General features: G+C 48.6%; 2 pseudogenes; one reads left to right on the top strand and one right to left on the bottom strand.

The window, feature by feature from the left end:
- Nucleotides 1–9,559: 9,559 nt before the first annotated feature.
- LOC115638367 lies at nucleotides 9,560–13,213 on the bottom strand (annotated as a pseudogene).
- Nucleotides 13,214–15,145: 1,932 nt separating this feature from the next.
- LOC115638365 lies at nucleotides 15,146–18,324 on the top strand (annotated as a pseudogene).
- Nucleotides 18,325–22,032: the final 3,708 nt, after the last annotated feature.

Raw genomic sequence — 22,032 nt, 5'->3', positions numbered from 1 at the left:
GAAAGATTCAAGTCTGCAAATACCTAAGGCCATGTCTACATCTAAAATTTTGCCGCGCTGGTTGTTACAGCTGTATTAGTACAGCTGTATAGGGCCAGCGCTGCAGAGTGGCCACACTTACAGCAACCAGCGCTGCAAGTGGTGTTAGATGTGGCCACACTGCAGCACTGTTGGGCGGCTTCAAGGGGGGTTCGGGGAACGCGAGAGCAAACCGGGAAAGGAGACCAGCTTCACCGCGGTTTGCTCTCGCGTTCCCCGAACCACCCTGCAAACCACAGGGAAGGAGACCTGCTTGCTCGGGGGTTCGGGGAACGAGAGAGCAAACCGGGAAAGGAGACCAGCTTCGCCGCGGTTTGCTCTCGCGTTCCCGGAACCACCCTGCAAACCGCAGGGAAGGAGACCTGCTTGCTCGGGGGTTCGGGGAACGAGAGAGCAAACCGAGGAGACCAGCTTCGCCGCGGTTTGCTCTCGCGTTCCCGGAACCACCCAGCAAACCTCAGGGAAGGAGACCTGCTTGCTCGGGGTTCGGGGAACGCGAGAGCAAGCCGGGGAAGGAGACCAGCTTGATTATCAGAGGCTTCCTCAGGTATGCTGGGATACCTGCTTATTCCACGGAGGTCAAGAAAAGCGCTGGTAAGTGTCTATACTTGATTACCAGCGCTGGATCACCAGTGCTGGATCCTCTACACCCGAGACAAAACGGGAGTACGGCCAGCACTGCAAACAGGGAGTTGCAGCGCTGGTGGTGCCCTGCAGATGTGTACACCTCCTAAGTTGCAGCGCTGTAACTCCCTCACCAGCGCTGCAACTTTCTGATGTAGACAAGCCCTAAGATTACTATGAATGGGAGAGTGATAAATTGTTCTCCTTTACCACCAAGGACAGGAAGCAATGGGCTTAAATTGAAGCAAGGGAGATGTAGGTTGGACATTAGGAAAAAATTCCTGACTGTCTGAGCGGTTAAGCACTGGAATAAATTGCCTAGGGAGGTTGTGGAATCTCCATCTGTTAAGGCTGATTCCCCACTTAGGCACTTTGAGTGCAGAAGTTGGGGACCCACGAGGATTTTTAAAATTAATACTGGCCACTCCAAGCTTGTATTAAACTCCCAAGGTTACAGCTTCTCTCGGACTTTAGATGGGTAGATGCTGCTATCACCCAAGTGCAAAAACCCCTTTGAGATCCCAGGAAGGCGCACTTGGGAATTCCTGTCTGTGGGGTACCCTCAAGCCCTTTCACCCCTTACTCCGGGGAAGAGCTGAGAAAGGAAACCAGCTGTTGCCACCAGCTAATTAAATAACATGTTCACAAACCTCTTAGGACACAAAATCCAATTCTGTTCTTAAAAAAGGTAAATGTTATTAAAAGCAAAAAGAAAGAAAGTACATTTGAAAACTCAGGCTATTGCTAGATTTAAAAAAAACTCACTTACAAGAATTAAGCATCAAGAATAACCTTCTTGAGGTCCAGCTTAAAAGTTACAAGCAAACCAAAAGCATTTGGGGCTAGCGCAGCGGAGTCCACAAGCCATAAAGAAATAAAAAGAAATAAACCTGATCATGTCTTCCTAGACATTTCCTGATCTACTTATATATCTAGGGGTTTCAAGTGAGTAGTTTCTAGGTATGATTCAGATGATTTTTCATACCTGGACTCAAGCTTTTTACAGTATAGTTCCAGCCTTGGTTCTGCTTCTCCCTCAGAACAACAGCAGACAAAGGGGAATTTCCCCCCCAATTTAAAAAAGTTCTAGCCTTCCCATTGGCTCTTTTGGTCAGGTGCCCACTCCCTTCCTTTTACCTATGCAGGGAGACTTTTTAACCCTTTACAGGTAAAGCATGTAGAGAACAACTACTAAGGTGGATTTTATAGCTGACTGGCTGGCAGGGTGTCCATAAAAGGGAGCTACCCACCCCCTTCATTTATCACACCATCACTGGAGATTTTTAAGAGCAGGTTAGAAAACACCTGTCAGGGATGGTCTATATAATACTTAGTCCTGCCATGAGTGCAAGTGTCAGGGACTTTAACCCCGACGGCAAAGTTCGTTGTTTGACCGCAAGAGAGACAGGCAACACCAGCAAGGTCCGATCAAAAGCTCTTTATTGACAAGTGCACGCATCAATAGAGAGCAGCTCGTCTCCAGAGAGAACCAGCCCCCTCTTTACATCTTAGTATAAGCCTATATAGACAGTTCCGTCGCGTCATAAATTATTCACTGGAGCAACCCACCCCCTTCTTCTAACAACTAGAAACTAGACACCTTTAGTATACAGGCATGCCTAAAGTTAGAAATGTAGGGGAGTTAAAAACAAACAAAGAACAAAACCAGGGAGTGAAAACAAGGAGGCTGCGAAACTAGGACTCTTATCAGTTCTTTGAAGGAGCTGCCCGAACACAGCACATCTGGTACTATGCCAGGAATGCAGCTTCTCTTTTATCTCACTTTTTCCCAGCGCTTGTGAGACATGCTGCTGCTTCTCAGTGTTTTCCACTCAGGGATTACCCACAAACCTCTGTTAGCCTGACTTTGGTCAGGTTGGCATACCTGGTTTTGTCTGCTATATCTTTATTCAGGCCTAACACAAGGGACTGGACTAGATGACCTCTTGAGGTCCCTTCCAGTCCTACATTTCTTTCTTTCTTTCTTTCTTTCTTTCTTTCTTTCTTTCTTTCTTTCTTTCTTTCTTTCTTCTGATTTTTGAATTGTTCAGATCTTATTTGTTTAGTTACATTTCTTTGTTGATGTTGATTTAATTCTAGGTAATTGTTTCAGATTAGATTGGGCTTACTAATGCAGGAGGGTGAGCCAATACTGTGAGTGTCATCCCTATGGTGGAAAAGCCCATCCATCCCGTGACGTTGCACCCTATAAGGCTTAATGGAGATATGCTTATGAATGTATATATGACATAACTGGAATAGGTTTTATGCTACATATGCCATGTAACAGATCTCTGTAAAGGTTATGATCTACTGAATGTATTCATACTATCTGTATGCATGTATCATTTTTGTATTCGAAGTTATGAATATTGGCTGTGTACTTGTTTGATTTTAAGTAGTCTTAGTAAGGCATTTGGTCAGTTTCTTTAGAGAGGAATGTGCAACTTAAGTGCCCGGTCAAGAAGCACTTAAACTGACAATAAACTTTGACAGATGTCTATCCACATCTGAGCTTTCTTGGCTTTGTTGCTTGGCCTGTAAAGTTCTGAGTCACCCATGGACATGTGACTTGCCATGTGACTCCAAAACTTCATCTTGCAGCTGAGATTCTGCACAGGTGGAGGAAGGGGGTTAGACCCACAAGGAGAAATTATATAAAGCCTTTGGAGACCCCTGTATTTTGGTCTTCAGCTAGTTCAAGAGAAAACCTCTCCACCCCCAAGGATACGCCACAGAAACTGAGACAAAGGACAGTAACTATAAGGGGTGTGAGCGATTGCTGGACCCAGACTAGAAGGAGGCTAGTCTGTAAAAGAGGCTTATTGGAACAACTCTGAGGGTAACATGTTATCTGTATTCAGCTTCTTACTGTATTAGGCTCAGACTTTCATGTTTTATTTTATTGTGCTTGGTAATTCCCTTTGTTCTGTCAGTTATCATTTGGAACCACTTAAATCCTACCTTTTGTATTTAATAAAATCACTCTTTACTTACTAATTAACCCAGAATATGCATTAATACCTATGGGGGGGAGGCGGAGGGGGACAATTGTGCATATCTCTCTATCAGTGTTATAGAGGGCAAACAATTTATGAGTTTACCCTGCATAAGCTTTATACAGGGTAAAATGGATTTATTTGGGGTTTGGACCCCATTCGGAGTTGGGCATCTGAGTGTTAGAGACAGGAACACTTCTTAAGCTGCTTTCAGTTAAGCCTCCAGTTTGTGGGACGTGGTTCAGACCTGGGTCTGTGTCTGTAGCCCGCAAGTGTGTCTGGCACAACCAGGGAAGCTTCTGGAGTCCCAAGTAGGCAGGAAAGGCAGGGGAAGAAGTAGTCTTTGTACATCGGTTGGCAGTTCCCAAGGGGGTTTCTGTGATCCAACCCGTCACACATCCATCCATCCATCCATCCATCCGTCCCTTGATCTGTCTATCCATCTGTCAGGGTTCTCGCCCCACACTGAACTCTGGGGTACAGATGTGGGGACCGCATGAAAGACCCCCAAGCTTATATTCTACCAGCTTAGGTTAAAAACTTCCCCAAGGCACAATTCCTTTTCTTGCCCTTGGCATTGCTGCCACCACCAAGTGATTTAAACAAACATTCAGGGAGGGCCACTTGGAGTCCTATCTCCCCCAAAATATCCCCCAAGCCCCTTGTTATAACCTTAGTCCCAGATTTGGACCTTAGCGTCCAAAATATGGGGGTTAGCATGAAAACCTCCAAGCTTAGTTACCAGCTTGGACCTGGTACCTGCTGCCACCACCCAAAAAATTAGAGTGTTTTGGGGCACTCTGGTCCCCCTGAAAAACCTTCCCTGGGGACCCCAAGACCCAAATCCCTTGAGTCTCACAACACAGGAAAATAATCCTGTTTCCCTTCCCCCCTCCAGGTGCTCCTGGAGAGATACACAGACACAAGCTCTGTGAAACTACACAGAGTGATTCCCCCTCTCCGTTCCCCAGTCCTGGGAACAAAAAGGACTTTCCTATTCCCCAGAGGGAATGCAAAATCAGGCTAGCCAATTCAACACACACAGACCTCCCCTGATTTCTTCCTCCCACCAATTCCCTGGTGAGTACAGACTCAATTTCCCTGAAGTAAAGAAAAACTCCAACAGGTCTTAAAAGAAAGCTTTATATAAAAAAGAAAGAAAAAATACAAATGTTCTCTCTGTATTAAGATGATACAACACAGGGTCAATTGCTTAAAAGAATATTGAATAAACAGCCTTATTCAAAAAGAATACAAATCAAAGCACTCCAGCACTTATATTCATGCAAATACCAAAGAAAAGAAACCATAGAACTTACTATCTGATCTCTTTGTCCTTACACTTAGAAACAGAAGATTAGAAAATAGAACTACTTCTCCAAAGCTCAGAGGAAGCAGGCAGACAGACAAAAGACTCAGACACACAATTCCCTCCACCCAAAGTTGAAAAAAATCCAGTTTCCTGATTGGTTCGCTGGTCAGGTGTTTCAGGTGAAAGAGACATTAACCCTTAGCTATCTGTTTATGACACCCCTACACTTCCTTTCCTGGGGAGGCTGGAGAATAATATCCTAACCAATTAGCTACGAAGTGAGCACAGATCAACCCCCATGGGTCTTTAGGACACTGAAAATCAATCAGGTTCTTAAAAGAATAATTTTATTTAAAAGAAAAAAAAGTGAAAGAACCACCTCTGTAAAATCAGGATGGAAGATAACTTTACAGGATAACAAAAGATTCAAAAACACAGAGGAACTCCCTCTAGGCTTTGTTTCAAAGTTACAAAAAAAAACAGGAATAAACCTCCCTGCAGCACAGGGAAAAATCACAAGCTAAAATGAAAGGTAACCTAACACACCTTGCCTGGCTTTACTTACTTATTAGAGACTCGTTTCAGGATTGTTTGGAAGAGATGGATTTCTGCCTGGGGTCCCCTCTCAGTCCCAGGAAAGAACACACAAATAAAGAGCACAAACCCTTCCAGCCCCTCCCTGCCCCCCAGATTTGAAAGTATCTTCTTTCCCCGTTGGTCCTTTTGGTCAGGTCCCAACCAAGTTATCTGAGCTTCTTAACCCCTTACAGGTGACGGAGGAATTTTAGGCTACCCTTAGCTGTATGGTTATGACACCATCCCTGCGTATCCATCCATCCATCCTTGAATCCATACCCACCTATCCAGCCAGCCAGCCACGCCAGCCATCCGTACATCCATCCATCCCCACACACATCCATCCATCCATCCATCCCTGCACCTAAATTCATAGATTCCAAGGCCTGGAGGGACAATGGTGATCAACTACTCTGACCTCCTGTGCAACACTGCCCAGAGAACTGCCCCACAATTATTCCCAGAATGAATCATTTAGGAAAAAACATCCAGTCTTCATATTAAAATTATCAGTGATTAAGAATTGACCATGATTCTTGGCCAGTTATTCCAATGGTTAATTATCCTCGCTGTTAAAAATGTACACCTTATTTCCAGTCTGACTTTGTCTAGCTTTAGCTTCCAGCCTTTGGATTGTGTTAGACCTTTCTCTGGAAGATTGAAGAGCCCATTATTAAATTTTTGTTCCCTGTGTAGTTACGTCTAAGATTGTGATCATGTCACCAAATAGCTTTCTCTTTGTTAAGCTAAACAGCTGAGCTCTTTGAGTCTATCACTGTAAGGCAAGTTTCTAATCCTTTGATCATTCTCATGGCTCTTCTCAGACCACTCCCCAATTTATCAAAATATTTCTCTAATTGTGGGCCCCAGATCTGGATACAGGATTCCAGCATCAGTTGCACCAGTGTCAAATCCAGAGCTAAAATAACCTCTATACTCTTACTTGAAATTCCCGTTTATGCATCCCAGGATCGCATTAGCCATTTTGGCCACAGCATCACACTGGGAGCTCATGTTCTGCTACTTATCCACCGTGACCCCTAAATCTTCTGAAGAATCGCTGCTTCCCAGGATGGAGTCCCCATCCTGTAGGTATGGCTGACGTTCTTTTGTCTTGGATGTATACACTGACATTTAGCCATGTTAAAAAGTGTAATGTTTGCTAGCACCCAGTTTACCAAACAATCCAGATCACTCTGTGTCGGTGCCCTTTCGTCTTCATTGTTTATCATTCCCCCAATCTCTGAGTCAGCTGCAAACACATCAGTGGTGATTTCGTGTTTTCTTCCAGGGCATTGATAAAAATGGTAAATTGCATAGGACAAGAACCGATGCCTGACCCCACAAGAAACACACCTATTTGATGATGATTCCCCATTTACAATTATATCTTGAGACCAATCATTTAGCCAGCTTTAAATCCATGTCATGTGTGCCATGGTAATCTTATATCATTTAAGTTTTTAAACAGCATGTGCAGTACCAAGTCAAATGCTTTCCAGAATTATAAGCATATAACATTAACACTATTACCTTCACCAACCAAAGTTGTAATCTGATCAAAAGGAGGCAAAGTCTGTGAGGGGATCTCTTTTATTGGGCCAATTTTATTGGTGAGAGAGACAAATTTTTGAGCTTACATAGAGCTCTTCTTCAGGTCTTATGTGATGCTCCCCTTGGGAGATTCCTGTACCAGGAACTTTGCCCTATGCTGAGCTCTCCCCCACACTGGACATCCAATGAGGCCGGAGGGTAAATCTAAAGTTCTCACCTTCCTGGGTGAAGAATCAGTGCCAAATGCACCAGGAGTGGGTAACAGCTTTGGGGGCCAGTAGCACCCAGAACGTCACTGACACATGCCCTGTTGATATCTTGCCTCCTCCATCAACCCCCAGTGACAAGTGAAGGCTGCTCCCAAGCTCTCCCCACAACTGTTTGTATACAGAAAATCGAGTTTTCTAGATAATGAAAAATCTCCCAGAAAATGTCTCCTGACCTCAAACATTTCAGCATTTTTCTTGGCAAACTGATCATTTCCCCCACCTTTCGACACTTTTCAGCTGATAGTTTGTAAATTTTTGGTTGTCAAAACAATTTTCTCTCTGGTCACGCTGGAGATTAAGAAGGAGTGGCGAGATATGCAATGGAAACATGCCACCCTCCATCCGTTTAGTCCTGATGCCTTCACTTGGAGCTACATTTAAGATTAATTCAACAGGGATCCCATGCAGGAGGTCCCGGACCTTCCTTCCACTGTTCAGCCCAGATGCTGCTGAGTCAGACAAATATTGGTTCTGTAATTTGGCAGGTGCTGACCTAACCCGTATGCTCTGGGAAGGCACCTATACACATAGGCTTTGGGTGGAACTCAATTGGGGAGTAATTTTTTTTCTATCAAATAAAATTAAAGCTGTAATTTTTAACCTAACGAGTGTTAATTGGAAGCAGAATAAATCTGAAAGACTGTGGCTAAGCAGAGCACTAACAGTGGTGAACAGACCAGCTCCACAAAAATGGAAATCCAAAAAGAGACCAACAATTAAAGTTTGGAACATTGACATCCTAAGCTTGGCCACCATGGAAAGAATCAGAAGTGGGTCAGTAATCACACTGCCTGGGGTTAACAGCTTTGGGGGCTGAAGTCACCCCAGATTAGGTCAGGGTGCTCCTGGAACAGCACAGGCAGCTCCCTTGTGGATGTGTCTTCTCCATCAGCCCACAGGGAGCAGCCAACAGTGAGCAGCCAGACTGATCTGCCAAACTTTTTACAAATGTAACTTTTTCTCAGAAAGCCTCGTCTCAAACCTGTCTAAACTATTGTGGTGAAACTGATTCTTTCCTCCCAGTGTAGGTGATATTTAGATGAAAATTTTAAAGTGTCACTTGGGGCTTTTTCCTGTCTGTTCCAGTCTGAGACATCTCTTCCCAGAGCATCAAATCTGCGTCCGGTCTGTGGATCCCTGCTGCACTGGGCTCAGTTTGACATGTATTTTCTTTGCAGGGGAGTTGGTGCAAACAGCAATGGTGTTTGCCCCCTGCCTGAATAGCCCCTGATTAGAGTCAGTCGGGCTGGGGGAAACACACAGAGGCTCTTCGGGATCAGGCCTTGACATCTGGGCTGAGATATTTGAAGGAGGGGACTGGCCTGCCTGCTATTTGTGACCCCTCTGTCGCCAGACAGGTGCAGAGTGGAAGAGGAATGACGTACACGGGAACTAAGACTACCCTGGTTCCGAGTTCTCCTCCAGTGGCCTAAAGTGCACTCCTGTTGGCAGGAAGCTGGCCTAGGTGTCAGTGGTGGGATACCAGAGCCAGGAGAGCTGACAACACACACAGTGATTTGCTTTTTCACCTGTGATTTTCCTTGTCTTTCTACCAGATCTGGCATGAACTACTCCAACCCGTGGGGTGAATTCCCCACCAGGCCCAAACCCTGGTTACCCCTGCTAGGTGCAAGTTAGCTGGGAGTCCGAGGCTGGCGGCGTTCATTCAATTTCCAGGAAGGCACCACTTCATTGTTTGCAACTTCATTTTTATTCATTGCTAGGGAAGAGGCAGTGAGCGAAATGCACCAGGCCTTGAGGCAGGGCAGGGCAGGGCAGGGCAGGGGAGGTTAGAGGGAGGTGCTCAGAGTTGTAATTTCAGCTGAAATCAGTTCAGTGCATAATTTCCTAATTTCCCTTCCCATGAACAAACTCCCGCTCCCCTTGTCGGTGCTGGGAACAGGTGTCTTTGGATGGGGTGGTGGCTACCCTAGGGGAAATAGCATTTGGAAAAGGCCCAGTGAGGACAGGGCAGGCTGCAGTTTTAACAGGAGTTAGCAGGTCTGGTAATGACGAGTATCTCTCATAAACAGCCACTCGACCGGCTGACATGGAGGAGAGCTACAAACCGCTGGGTCTGCCCCAGAGTTTGGCTCATGTCCATTACCCCAGGTGAAATAAACCAGCTGATTCCCTAGCAAAGGCGCAGCCTAAGGGCCTGGGTTGGGATTGCCAAGGGAGCTGAGGGAGTTGGAATTGAACATGACTCCTAACTCCCCGAGGCTCCCTGCCTTGATGCTCATGGGTTGGGCACTGCCTAAGAGGAGCTATGTCTGGGGTGGAGGAGATCAGCCTAGGGGGACTCAGCCCCTCTGCAAAGCAGGCCCTATGTCTGGGCCTCTCCAAAGGACAGGAGCGGAGCAGCTCCAGCCCCTGCAGCGATTCCTAGCATGGCTCAGGGCTGCAGCCTCCTCATCGTGGCCCATATCCAGGGGATGTAGGTGGAGACTTTTGTGTACACTGCTGGGGGGGGAGCCCATCCTCGGATCCCCAAGAGAAGACACCCTGGGCTGTTCCCTGGCACACCAGGGGCCCCCCAGAGTCACCCTGCGAAACAGAACTAGAGACATTTAATTAACAGGTCTCAGCAGAACCCCCCGCAAGCCCACCCAGTCTCAGCATCACACCCTCCCATCCCAAGCAACCACCTGATCTCTGCCTCCTCTGGGAGAAGACCAGCTATTTTCCCATTCATTTGTACACACCGAGCGTAGCAGGGACTGATCTCTGACCTGCGCTCTGCAACCCGACTGCAACACCAACAGGCTCATAAATAATAACAATTTGTCAAGGGAGCTTGAAGGCAGGAGATTTACCTGGAAAGAACTTTTGCCCTTTTCCGGGTCGTCCCCCCCCCACATCATGGTGGAGGCGTTATAGTTACGGTATATCCCACCAGGATCCCCCGGACACGCAGCATCCTGCATCACCACCACGTCCATCTCCTGGAGCGTGCCTGAGGTCAGCTGATTGTGTGCACTAGTCCAGCCCCAGCCAGAGACACTGAACACGGTTCTTGGACGCATTTGCTGATGGGGCAGGAGCAAGGGGATGCGCCTGACATATCCATTGAGCTGTGCTTTGTGCCCGAGCTACAAAGAAGAGAGGACACAAGGGCCAGGGTCAATACACAGGTCAGAGACGACGATGGGCAGAGACTTTCCAATCCAAGAAGAGGGAAATTAGAGCCAATGCAAGGCCCTGAGGTCACTGGGGGTGGGGTGATGGGATGGGGGTGCTACCTGCAGCAGTGTGAGTCACTGGGGGTGGGGTGATGGGATGAGGGTGCTACCTGCAGTAGAGTGAGGTCACTGCAGGCAAGGTGATGGGATGGGGGTGGTGCCTGCAGCAATATGAGGTCACAAGGGGTGGGGTGATGGGATGAGGACGATACCTGCAGCAGTGTGAGGTCACTGGGGATGGGGTGGTACCTGCAGCAGTATGAGGTCACAAGGGGTGGGATGATGGGATGGGGACGATACCTGCAGCAGTGTGAGGTCACTGGGGATGGGGTGGTACCTGCAGCAGTGTGAGGTCACTGGGGATGGGGCGGTACCTGCAGCAGTGTGAGGTCACTGGGGATAGGGTGATGGGATGGGGTGGTACCTGCAGTAGAGTGAGGTCACTGCAGGCAAGGTGATGGGATGGGGGTGGTGCCTGCAGCAATATGAGGTCACAAGGGGTGGGGTGATGGGATGAGGACGATACCTGCAGCAGTGTGAGGTCACTGGGGATGGGGCGGTACCTGCAGCAGTGTGAGGTCACTGGTGATGGGATGGGGTGGTACCTGCAGCAGAGTGAGGTCACAAGCGGTGGGGTGATGGGATGGGGGCGGTACCTGCAGCAGTGTGAGGTCACTGGGGATGGGGTGGTACCTGCAGCAGTGTGAGGTCACTGGGGATAGGGTGATGGGATGGGGTGGTACCTGCAGCAGAGTGAGGTCACTGGGGGTAGGGTGATGGGATAGGGGCGGTACCTGCAGCAGCATGAAGTCATTGGGGGGCGGGGTGATGGGATGGGGGCAGTACCTGCAGCAGCATGATGTCATTGTTAGTGGTCACTTTGTTGTATTGCAGGTAGGGGACTGAGCGACGGATAGGGATCCTCTGTTAATTGTGTTCCCAATTCCCAAGGTTGTGGGTTCCCAGCCTGACAGTGATGATGCTGTAAAACCAAGAGGAACACATGGTGCATTAGAGGCAACAGCGCACATGAGGTGGGGATGGGTCCATGTGTATCTGACTCATGAAATACTTATTGTGGGGGCTCTCAGGAAGAGATCTAGGACTCAGCTTACAGCCTGAAATAATGTACATACCCTTAGACACATGGCTGGTCTGATCTGACCTTAGGGCAGAGGACTGGCTGGCTCACTGGGGCAGTCAGTGGGACACAGGGCCTTTTCCCTCTAGGGGGTGCCGGTTGCAGCATAAAGCCCCTGCCCAGTGGTGCTGGGGTCCCAGCCAGTGTCTCTACCACCCCTTGTGCTGTTTCCCTGAGTTCGTTCACTCCCCATTGTCCTCCTGGCCCCTGGGTCTTAGCTCCCCTGCAGCCTGGTGACCTTCCCCAATTAGATCCAGACAGGGGTCTATACACAGCTCCTCCTAGACCAGAGCCCTGTGAGCCCCTCCATGCCCAGGTCAGGACAATGGGCCACATCCAAAGCTGGGGCAATGGGATGGAGCTCCACTGGAATCAATGGGGCCAGACCACTAGCTGGTGTCAATCAAGCATAGCCCCATTGATTTACCCAGCACTGGTGCTGGACCGTGGCTTGCAGAGGTCCCTAGAGACACACCGACACCTCCTGAGCAGATCAGACCTCTGGGCTCTGCTCTCCCAGCCTGCCGCACTCACTGCTCTTTCCCTGCAACCTACAACGGCACCAGAGCTCCCAGTTCCCCCCTCACCTGCTAACCCCGACCTGCCCCGACATCCCCAGCACAGAGGCGCTTACTCTCCATTGCAGTGAGCGGCCGTCAGCACAAAGTTCTCCTACACCAGGAACCCTCTGCAGAAGGAACTCTTGTGTCCATGCCATAGAGACAGACAGGCCATGTAGGGTCTGGAATGGGGCTGGGCTTCCCGGCCCCCAACGATCTCACCTGGAGGTGGGGACAGATTCATATAAAGAGGCCCATTTTCTCCCTGGGCGAGGCTGAGATCAATCTACTCATCCCAAAGGGGAGTCCCCACAGCCTCAACCCTCCCCTGTGATGCTTTCCCTGGGGAATTCTTGTACCAGGAGCTGTGCCCCGTGCTGAGCTCTCCCGTACACTGGACACCTCTGGGGTAAATCTAAAGCTCTCATCTGCCTGGGTGGAGAATCAGTGCCAAATGCACTGGGAGCAGGTCAGTGACCACACTGCCTTGAGTTAACAGCTTTGGGGGCCAATAGCACCCAGAATGCCACAGACACGTCCCCTGATGATGTTTCACCTTCTTCTTCAACCCCCAGTGACAGGTGAGGGCTGCTGCCAAGCTGCCCCTCCAAACTGTTTTTGTACAGAAAATCGGGTTTTCTAGATAATGAAAAAATTCCCAGAAAGTGTCTCCTCACCTCAAACATTTTAGCATCTTTCTTGGCAAACTGGTCATTTCCCCCACCTTTTGGTACTTTTCAGCTGACAGTTCGTAAGTTTTCGGTCGCCAAAACAATTTTCTCTTTGGTCACGCCACAGACTAAGATGGAGTGACGAAGTATGAAATGGAAACTTGCTGCCCCCCCATCTGTTTAGCCCCGATGTCTTCACTATCCCTGACCATTTACTGCTTTCATTTCTCCAGATGTTACCCTGAGTGCGACCAGGGCTGGATTTCCCATTAAGCACATTAGGCATCTGTTTGAGTCACTGTAGAGAGCAGGAGTGGGTCTGAGAGGAAGACGGCTACATGCAGCCCTGCTGGAGTACTCCTCACTCAGCCCGGCAGAGAGAGTCATCTCCCAGAGGGGCCATGGAGTGCTTGAGAGAGGGGCTTTCTGGGGCAGATTGTGGGGGATCTCTGGGCAGATTGTAGGGGGTCTCTGGGCAGTGAGGGGTGGGGGGCGCTGGGTGCTGGATGCTAGGGAGTCTGTATGGGGGACTGGGAAGTTGTGGTGGGGTTGTGTGAGGGGCACTGGGCAGTGGGGGGTCTGTGGTTAAAAGTTAAAAGTAGTGGGGGAACCTCTACCGCCCGAAGCGGTGTGTTTGGGGAGGTTCCCAATCTCTGCTTCTAGGGGTGCCCAAAGTACAAATCCAACCCTGAATGCAGCTGAGGCTCTCAGACCAGCCCAAGGGATTGGGTGACACAGCCCCCATAGGTTCCTTTGGGTCCCTTCTGCCAGTCTGTGCCCCAGACAGGGAGGCCAGCTGCGGCCAACTAAGGCACAGGGCTAGGACCTACGAAATCTGGGTCCACTTCCCAGCTCCGCCCAGGATCTCTGTGGACAGAGACTTCCATAGAATCACTGATGGGCATCCAAATCCCTTAGGCAGGTTTACAAAGAATCTCCCTGGGCCTCAGTTTCCCCATCAGGTCTGGATGCTGTTAGGGGCAGGGTTTGTGGGTAAGTGCAGTGCCTGTCACAATGGGGGGGCCCTTATCTTGGTCTAAGTACAATTTGTTAAAGTTGGAATTTTCCAAGACACCCACCCACCTGAGTGGAGACTTCTTCACAGCTGATCACAAAATGTTTTTTTTCCTTGAGAAAAATGCCCAAAGCGTTTCTTTTACGGTGACCAAAACCTGAAAATGTTCACCTGTATATCATCAAGGATCTACAACCCATCCTGGACAATGATCCCACACTTTCACAGGCCTTGGGTGGCAGGCCAATCCTTGCCCACAGACAACCTGCCAACCTGAAACATATTCTCACCAGTAACTGCACACCACACCATAATAACTCTAGCTCAGGAACCAATCCATGCAACAAACCTCGATGCCAACTCTGCCCACATATCTACACCAGCGACACCATCACAGGACCTAACCAGATCAGCCACACCATCACTGGTTCATTCACCTGCACATCCACCAATGTAATATACGCCATCATATGCCAGCAATGCCCCTCTGCTATGTACATCGGCCAAACTGGACAGTCTCTACGGAAAAGGATAAATGGACACAAATCAGACATTAGGAATGGCAATATACAAAAACCTGTAGGAGAGCACTTCAACCTCCCTGGCCACACTATAGCAGACCTTAAGGTGGCCATCCTGCAGCAAAAAAACTTCAGGACCAGACTTCAAAGAGAAACTGCTGAGCTTCAGTTCATCTGCAAATTTGACACCATCAGCTCAGGATTGAACAAAGACTGTGAATGGCTTGCCAATTACAGAACCAGTTTCTCCTCTCTTGGTTTTCACACCTCAACTGCTAGAACAGGGCCTCATCCTCCCTGATTGAACTGACCTCGTTATCTCTAGCTTGCTTGCTAGCACACATATATATACCTGCCCCTGGATATTTCCATTACATGCATCTGAGGAAGTGGGTATTCACCCACGAAAGCTCATGCTCCAAAACGTCTGTTAGTCTATAAGGTGCCACAGGATTCTTTGCTGCTTTTACAGATCCAGACTAACACGGCTACCCTCTGATACTTGACACCTGTATATTATTCACAACTGGAAGGAAAGAATCAGTTTCCCCACAATAATTCAGGCAGGTTCGAGAAGAGGCTTTCTGAGAACAAATGCCATTAATAAAAACCACAGTTTCCCATTGGACCAAACATTTCATGGATCGGTCTTGGCACAGCCCTGGCTGGTCACTGTGGGCTGATGGAGAAGGAGAAGTGTTCACAAGAGACCTGTCAGTGCCTGTCTGGAGGTTGCCTGGCTTAATGTGGGGTGACCTCACCCCCAAAGCGTTAAGTTAAGGCAGTGCAATTACTGACCAACTCCCAGTGCATTTGGCATCGATTCTCCACCCAGGGAGGTCAGAGCTTTAGATTTATCCTCCAGTCTCCTGGGGTGTCCAGCCTGGGGGAGAGCTGAGCAGGAAGCAGGGTTCCAGGCACAGAGGTCCCCCAAGAAGAGCATCACAGGGGTGGGTTGAGGTTGGGAGCTCGGTCGCAACCCGGCCCAGGGAGACGATGGCGCTCTTTGTAAAACCTGGTCTCCCCCACAGGTGAGATCATCAGGAGCCGGGAAGCCAAGGTCCACTCGAGATGCTATATGGCCTATCTGGAAATACAACATGGAAAGGTTACAAAGAAATGCGGATGGTTCCTGGTGAAGCCAAACTTGGTGCTGATGGATGCTCATGGCAAGGGAGAGTACGCGCCTCTGTGCTGGGGATGTCGGGGCAGTCCAGGGTTAGCAGGTGATGGAGGAGCCGGGAGCTCTGGTGCCGTTGTGGGTTGCAGGGAAGGAGCAGTTAGTAGGAGAGGCTGGGAGAGCAGAGCCCAGGGATCTGATCTGCTCAGGGGGCATCAGTGTGTCTCTAGAGTCTTCTGCAAACCATGGGCCAGATCGAACGATGGGTAAATCAATGGAGCTACGGCAACTGACACCAGCTGGGTTCTGGCCCATTGCCCAGATTGGGGCAGGGAGGTGCTCACAACCCTAGGACAGCTCTGCAGGGCTCTGGGGAGTTGGGTATATACCCCTGTGTGGATCCAGCTGGGAACGGGGGTCACCGGGGTGCAGGGGAGCTGGGACCTAGGGGCTGGGAGGAGAACAGGGAGTGAAGGAGCTCAGGGAACAGCAAAAGTGGCTGGTGCTGTCATAGACTGGGAGGCCAATGTCTCTGGGCAGGTGTTTGTGCTGCAGCTGACACCCCCTAGAGGGGAAAGGCCCCTTTCCTATTTCCCAGTCCCCACCCTCCTGAGCTAGCCAGTCCCCAGCCCTGGGCTGGATCACAGGCCATTCTCCAGGCCAGAAGGATACATTCTCTAGGCCAGCAGCTGAGTCCAAGATCTTGGCCTAAGAGGCCCAGGCTGCCCTAAGTCACTGTCCATGAGTGAGACCCACATGTTCCCATCCCCCACCTCACATACACTCCTGCCCCTGATGCCCCATGTATAATTTTTTGCTTTTTCAGCGAGATCACTGTCACTCTGGGAGCACATAACATTAATAAACCAGAATGGAGCCAACAGAAAATCCCCGTGCGCCGCCAGGTCCCCCACCTGCAATATGACAAAAAGACCCTTAATAATGTTATCATGCTGCTGAATGTACCACCTCCATCCCACCACTCCACCTCCATGACCTCACACTCATGCACTAGACATGTCCCCATTTTCCTCTTTTCCCTCCTGTGTATGGCAGCTGTCACACAGCACAGTGCGGAATAACTGGGTGCGGCTTATCCCCTGCCAAAGACCAAGACTAGGGTGAGGCCAGGATCCACTTGCAGGGTGGCTGGGTGGGATCGGACTGGTCGGAACTGAAGAACTGACATGGTCCATGAGGTGGACCTGGAAGTCATTAAGAACAACATGTGCGAGCTGTATCCTGGATATAACCGCCCAATGATGCTGTGTGGGGGAAGCCTAGCTTTGAGAAACTGCCTTATCAGGTAAGTATCTTGCTGACCTGGAGGCTCCTTGGTTCCAGGAGGCCACTACTGGGAAGAAATGGGGAGATACTTTCCAGGGCTAAGTATCTAAGTGTGCAGTGATCCCCCACCAACCTAGCCCAGCTTGGGAGACAGAGTGTTGATGCAGACATCAGATTGGCCTAGAGGTGTGAGGCGATGGTGAGACCAGCTCAGCACAGCTTCAACTAGCTTGAGCAAGATCCTTTATTACACCTGGGTATTGAGGTTCCTTCATCTCAAACCCCACCCAGCACAACCATACCACCTCTACCTTAATCTCAACCCCCGCCCCAACTCTACCCAAGCCCACCCCAAACAAACCCTGGCCTCATAATCCTACTAACTCTACCTCAAACTCAAATCCCACTCAATACAACCTTACCCAACCCTTCCCCAAATTCAACCCCCACATTCCCCAACACAAGCCTATCAATCCTATCGTAACTCAAGCTATGGACAAGACAACTGTATCAACTCTACTCCAATCTCAAAACCCACCCTAACCAACTCTACCTCAAACTCAACCCCCTGCCCCCCAACACAAACCTACCAACCTTACCCGAAACTCAAATCCTGGCCAATACAATCCCATCAACTCTATCCCAAATTCAAACCCCACTCTATAAAACCTTTTCCAAACTTACCCAAACTCAAACCCCACTTAACACAACCCTACCAATCCTACCCCAACCCAACACAGCCCAACCTAATGCTAGCTAAAGCTCAAACAATACCCAGCACAATTCTTCCTCAAACTCAAACCGCATGCAACACAATCCTAACTAAACTGTATCACCCTTACCCCTGTCCTGCACAACTCTCCCCAATTCCAAGTCTACTCAACACTAGCTAATCTCTACTTAATTTAACTACTGTCCTACCCAGCTCTACCCAACATAACCTCATCCTACTAAATTCTATCCAGACTCATCCCTACCCACATCCATCCAATTCAAACCCTACCCAATTCTACCCAACACAACCTCAACCTATCTTAAATTCTACCCATTTAAAATCCTACCCAACCCAAACCCAACTCTACCAGAGTCTTCCCAATCCTACTAGTGCGACTCAGACAAAAAAGGAAACACTTCAACACAGCAAACATTTTTCCTGAAGTTGCCAAAGTTTAAGAAAGGCTGTTTTCTTTACACAAAAGATATTTCTTGTACAATATTTAAAGCTTCTCTTCTCTGATGCAATCAGATCTGCAGATGAAAAGTGGTGCTAGAGATGTTCAAGATGTAATTGCGGTTATTCTCAATCCCAGGGTGATTCTGGTGACCCTTTGGTGTGTGAGGGAGTAGTCCAGGGCATCGCTTCATATGTTGTGAATTTCTACAAACCAAGCGTGTTCACAAGACTTTCCAAATTCATTCCCTGGATCCAGAAAATTCTGCAGAACCAGCATTAAAGGATGCACCCATTTTGCTGGCTCTTTGCCTGGCTAGACCAGCCATTGGCTAACTAGGCTTTGGTTCTGAAATGCAGATTATCTTCATTACTCTTAGAACAATGCTATGAACTGATTGGTATCAGAATGGATTGGGGGTGGGGGAAGCAGTTTGTACATGTTGGGATAAAACCCCTGTGTGTCTCTGGGATTTTTTGGACTATTTTATGGGATTCTGGAGCAGGAATCAGATTCTCTCTATTAAATCTATAGGATGGGGCAAAAAAAAAAATTAAAAAAAATAGAAAGCTGTGTATTGGAGCTGGCGCCCCTCAGAGGGGAAAGGCCCTATTCCCATTCCATCCCAGCTGGTGCCCCCCGACAGGTTCAGTCACAGAGACCCCCTTGAGACTATCCCTTGATGTGCTGGGATACCAGAATAACCCCCCTGACAGAATGGGCACCCCTCAACTCTCTCTTGCTGAGCTAGACTCTCCAGTTCAGGTCCAGCACAGATTCAGAGATTAGACCACACCCCTCAGTAGTTCCTCAGACACTGAGATTCACTCAGCCCTGGGGCTTCTCAGTTAACAGGGTCATACCAGCACCCAGTACACAGCCTTTCTGGGAGCCTGTTGTAGGGAGGTCATGGGATTTCCACTCTCACTTCTGTGCTGCCTTCAGAGCTGGACTCTGAAGGCAACAACCACAGAGCTTCCTGCAGTCACAAGAAATTCCAAGAGGTGGAGGTGGGTCTGGTCTGGTGTCCCCCTGTACCACCCCAGAGCAGTGTGCAGTCCCTCCAGGCCTTGAAATTAATTGGTCTGGGTATCTCAGTGCAGAAAAGCTCAGGGGTGTTTCTTACACCTGTAGTAGGGCTGAGCAGTGTTAGCCACATCCCCAGCCAGGCCTAGTGCACACCCGAGCAAGAAAGGAACCTCCCCCTCCGACACACACAATGTGGGTGGGGCTGTGACCTGAGGCTTCCCCAATGGGTATCTCTTCTCCTGGATCATCTAGGATGGGAATTTCCAGGCAGGAGTGTACATGCCCCTGTGATTCCCAGGCCCTGCCCTCCTCCCCGTTCTGGTCCATATAACCCCCAGGGGCTAGCAGAGGCTCCATGCCCATCCCTGGATGGCTCTGACAATGCAGCTCTTGATCCTGGGCCTGCTTCCTGTGGCCTTTCTCCTGCCCCCTGGCTCTCAGGTAGGTGAGCTGGAGGAGGGGAAGCAGAGCCCCTGGGGTGCAGGGACCTCACCTGGCAGGGGCAGCTTTGGGCAGGTCTCTCCCCTGCTCCTGAAGGGGGCAAGGGGGCTGTATTGAACCCTGCAGCCTCTGCTGGGTGTGGTTGGGGTTGAGTGGCCCAGTTCCCACAGGATCCTTTGGGATCCCACTGTCAAACCCTGCCCCAGACAGGGAGTCCGGCCATGGGGCGAAGGCACAGGGCTTGGCCTCAAGATAATTTCCCATCTCAACACAGGCTCCCTGTGGGGACATTGGGCATGTCCCTGGAATTGGGAGTTTCATGGAGTGCTGATGGGAACAATCTCCCTGGGCCTCAGTTTCCCCATTTGTAAACTGAGAAAAATTATTCTACCTGTGTCTGTTTGAATTAGACATGCTTTGGGGCAGGGATTGTGAGTCTGTGCAGCGCCCAGCACAATGGGGGACCCTGATCTCAGTCGAGGTCTGTGCAGCACCCAGCACAATGGGAGTCCTGATCTCGGAGCCATGCTAATGCATGTACAGGAGAACCACAGGGTTATGAGCATCTGGGGAGTGAAGATTGCAAACAGTGTTAAGTTTGCAAATGAATTGTAGCTCAGAAGGACACATCAGACGATCCATTGTCTACAGCCAAGCCTTAAGACACAACTGCATTTGCTCCAATCCCTCAGATAGAGACAAACACTACAAGATCTTTATCAAGCATTCTTAAAACTACAATAACCACCTGGGGAAGTGAGGAAACAGACTGACAGAGCAAGACAGGTACCCAGAAATCACCTACTACAGGACAGGCCCAACAAGGAAAATAACAGATCGCCATGGACATCACATACAGCCCTCAGGTAAAACCTGTCCAGCACATCATCAATGATCTACAACCTATCCTGGAAAACGATCCCTCACTCTCACAGACCTTGGGTGGCAGGCCAGTCCTCACTAACAGACAGCCCGCCAACCTGAAGCAAATACTCATCAGCAACTACGCACCACTCCACAGAAACACTAAACCAGGAACCAATCCCTGTAACAAACCCTGTTGCCTTCTCTGTCCCCATATCTATGCTAGCGACACCATTGTAGGACCCAGCCACACCAGCCAAACCATCAGGGACTCATTCACCTGCACATCTACTAATGTGATATACACCATCATGTGCCAGCAATGCCCCTCTGCCATGTACATTGTCAAACGGGACAGTCTCTACGTAAAAGAATAAATGGACACAAATCGGACATCAGGAATGGTAACACACAAAAGGCAGTAGGAGAACACTTCAGTCTCCCTGGACATTCAATAACAGATTTAAAAGGAGCCATACTTCCCCAAAAAAACTTCAGAAAGACTTAAAAGAGAAACTGCTGAGCTACAATTCATTTGCAAACTTAACACCATCAGTTTGGGCTTGAATAGGGACTAGGTGTGGTTGGCTCACTACAAAAGCAATTTTCCCTGCTCATCAGTTATTGGGAATGGACAACATCTACCCTAACTAAATTGGCCTTCAGCATTGGTTCTCTACTTGTAAGGTAACTCCCTTTTCTTCCTGTGCTAATAAATATTTATGCTGTATCTGTAATTTTCACTCCATGCATCTGAAGAAGTGGGTTTTTTACCCACGAAAGTTTATGCCCAAACAAATCTCTTAGTCTTTAAGCTGCCACCAGAATCCTTGTTTTTGTGAATACAGACTAACATGGCTCCCCCTCTGAAACCTGTTGCCACAACGGCCTTTTGTGGGCAAAAGGCAGAACTGCAGTGCTTCTGTTGCAGTGTGTATTTTCTGTGGGAAAAAAAGTTCCATATTAATAGGGAAAAAAAGTTCCATATTAATATGCTTAGTAAGGAATTTACCAGAATCCTTTTTTCCTCTGTATTTTTACAGACATACTGGCTAACAGATATTTTGAAATAAGTTACCAAAATAATTAAAACTGGCATGAATATATTGTTTTATTATGACAAATAAAATGTACAAAATTTTTGCAGAATTTTAATATATTGTGTGCAGAAATGTTAATTTTTTGGCACTTTTTTTTGGCAAAGAATTCCCCTAGGAATAGGAATTGTTGCAGATGACTTTACTAGATACCCAGAAAGACACAATTAAGGAAAGTGTCTCTGCTGGTGAAAAAATTGACCAGTGGCTTCCTTTTATGTACTCCATTCAACATTCAAACCCACAGTACTTTTTTGCAGGCAGCATTTTCCAGTAGCAAGAGGTCCATTTAAAAATCCTTTTTAATGTGATGGCCCGTGATGGCCCATCTGATTTTGATCATCCTTCTGGATGTGTGGGGTGGGGGTGGAGGGAAAATTCCAGTGCCCAGGTGCTCATGTTTAAAGCAAACATTTTGGTTTTATAAAGCAAAATGTACATCTTTCCTTATAGCCTGGAGCACAGAGACTGCATGCGAGATCAATGCAGGGAGGTACTTCTGAGCATTTCATAGAGCCTGAACACTAAATACTTTCTTGAAAGACTCGTCCCTATTTTG

Source organism: Gopherus evgoodei, chromosome 21 (assembly GCF_007399415.2).
Source record: "Gopherus evgoodei ecotype Sinaloan lineage chromosome 21, rGopEvg1_v1.p, whole genome shotgun sequence".
NCBI classification, from domain to species: domain Eukaryota; kingdom Metazoa; phylum Chordata; order Testudines; family Testudinidae; genus Gopherus; species Gopherus evgoodei.
Note: the sequence above shows the minus strand (reverse complement) of the source record. Positions and strands in the feature narration are given on the sequence as shown.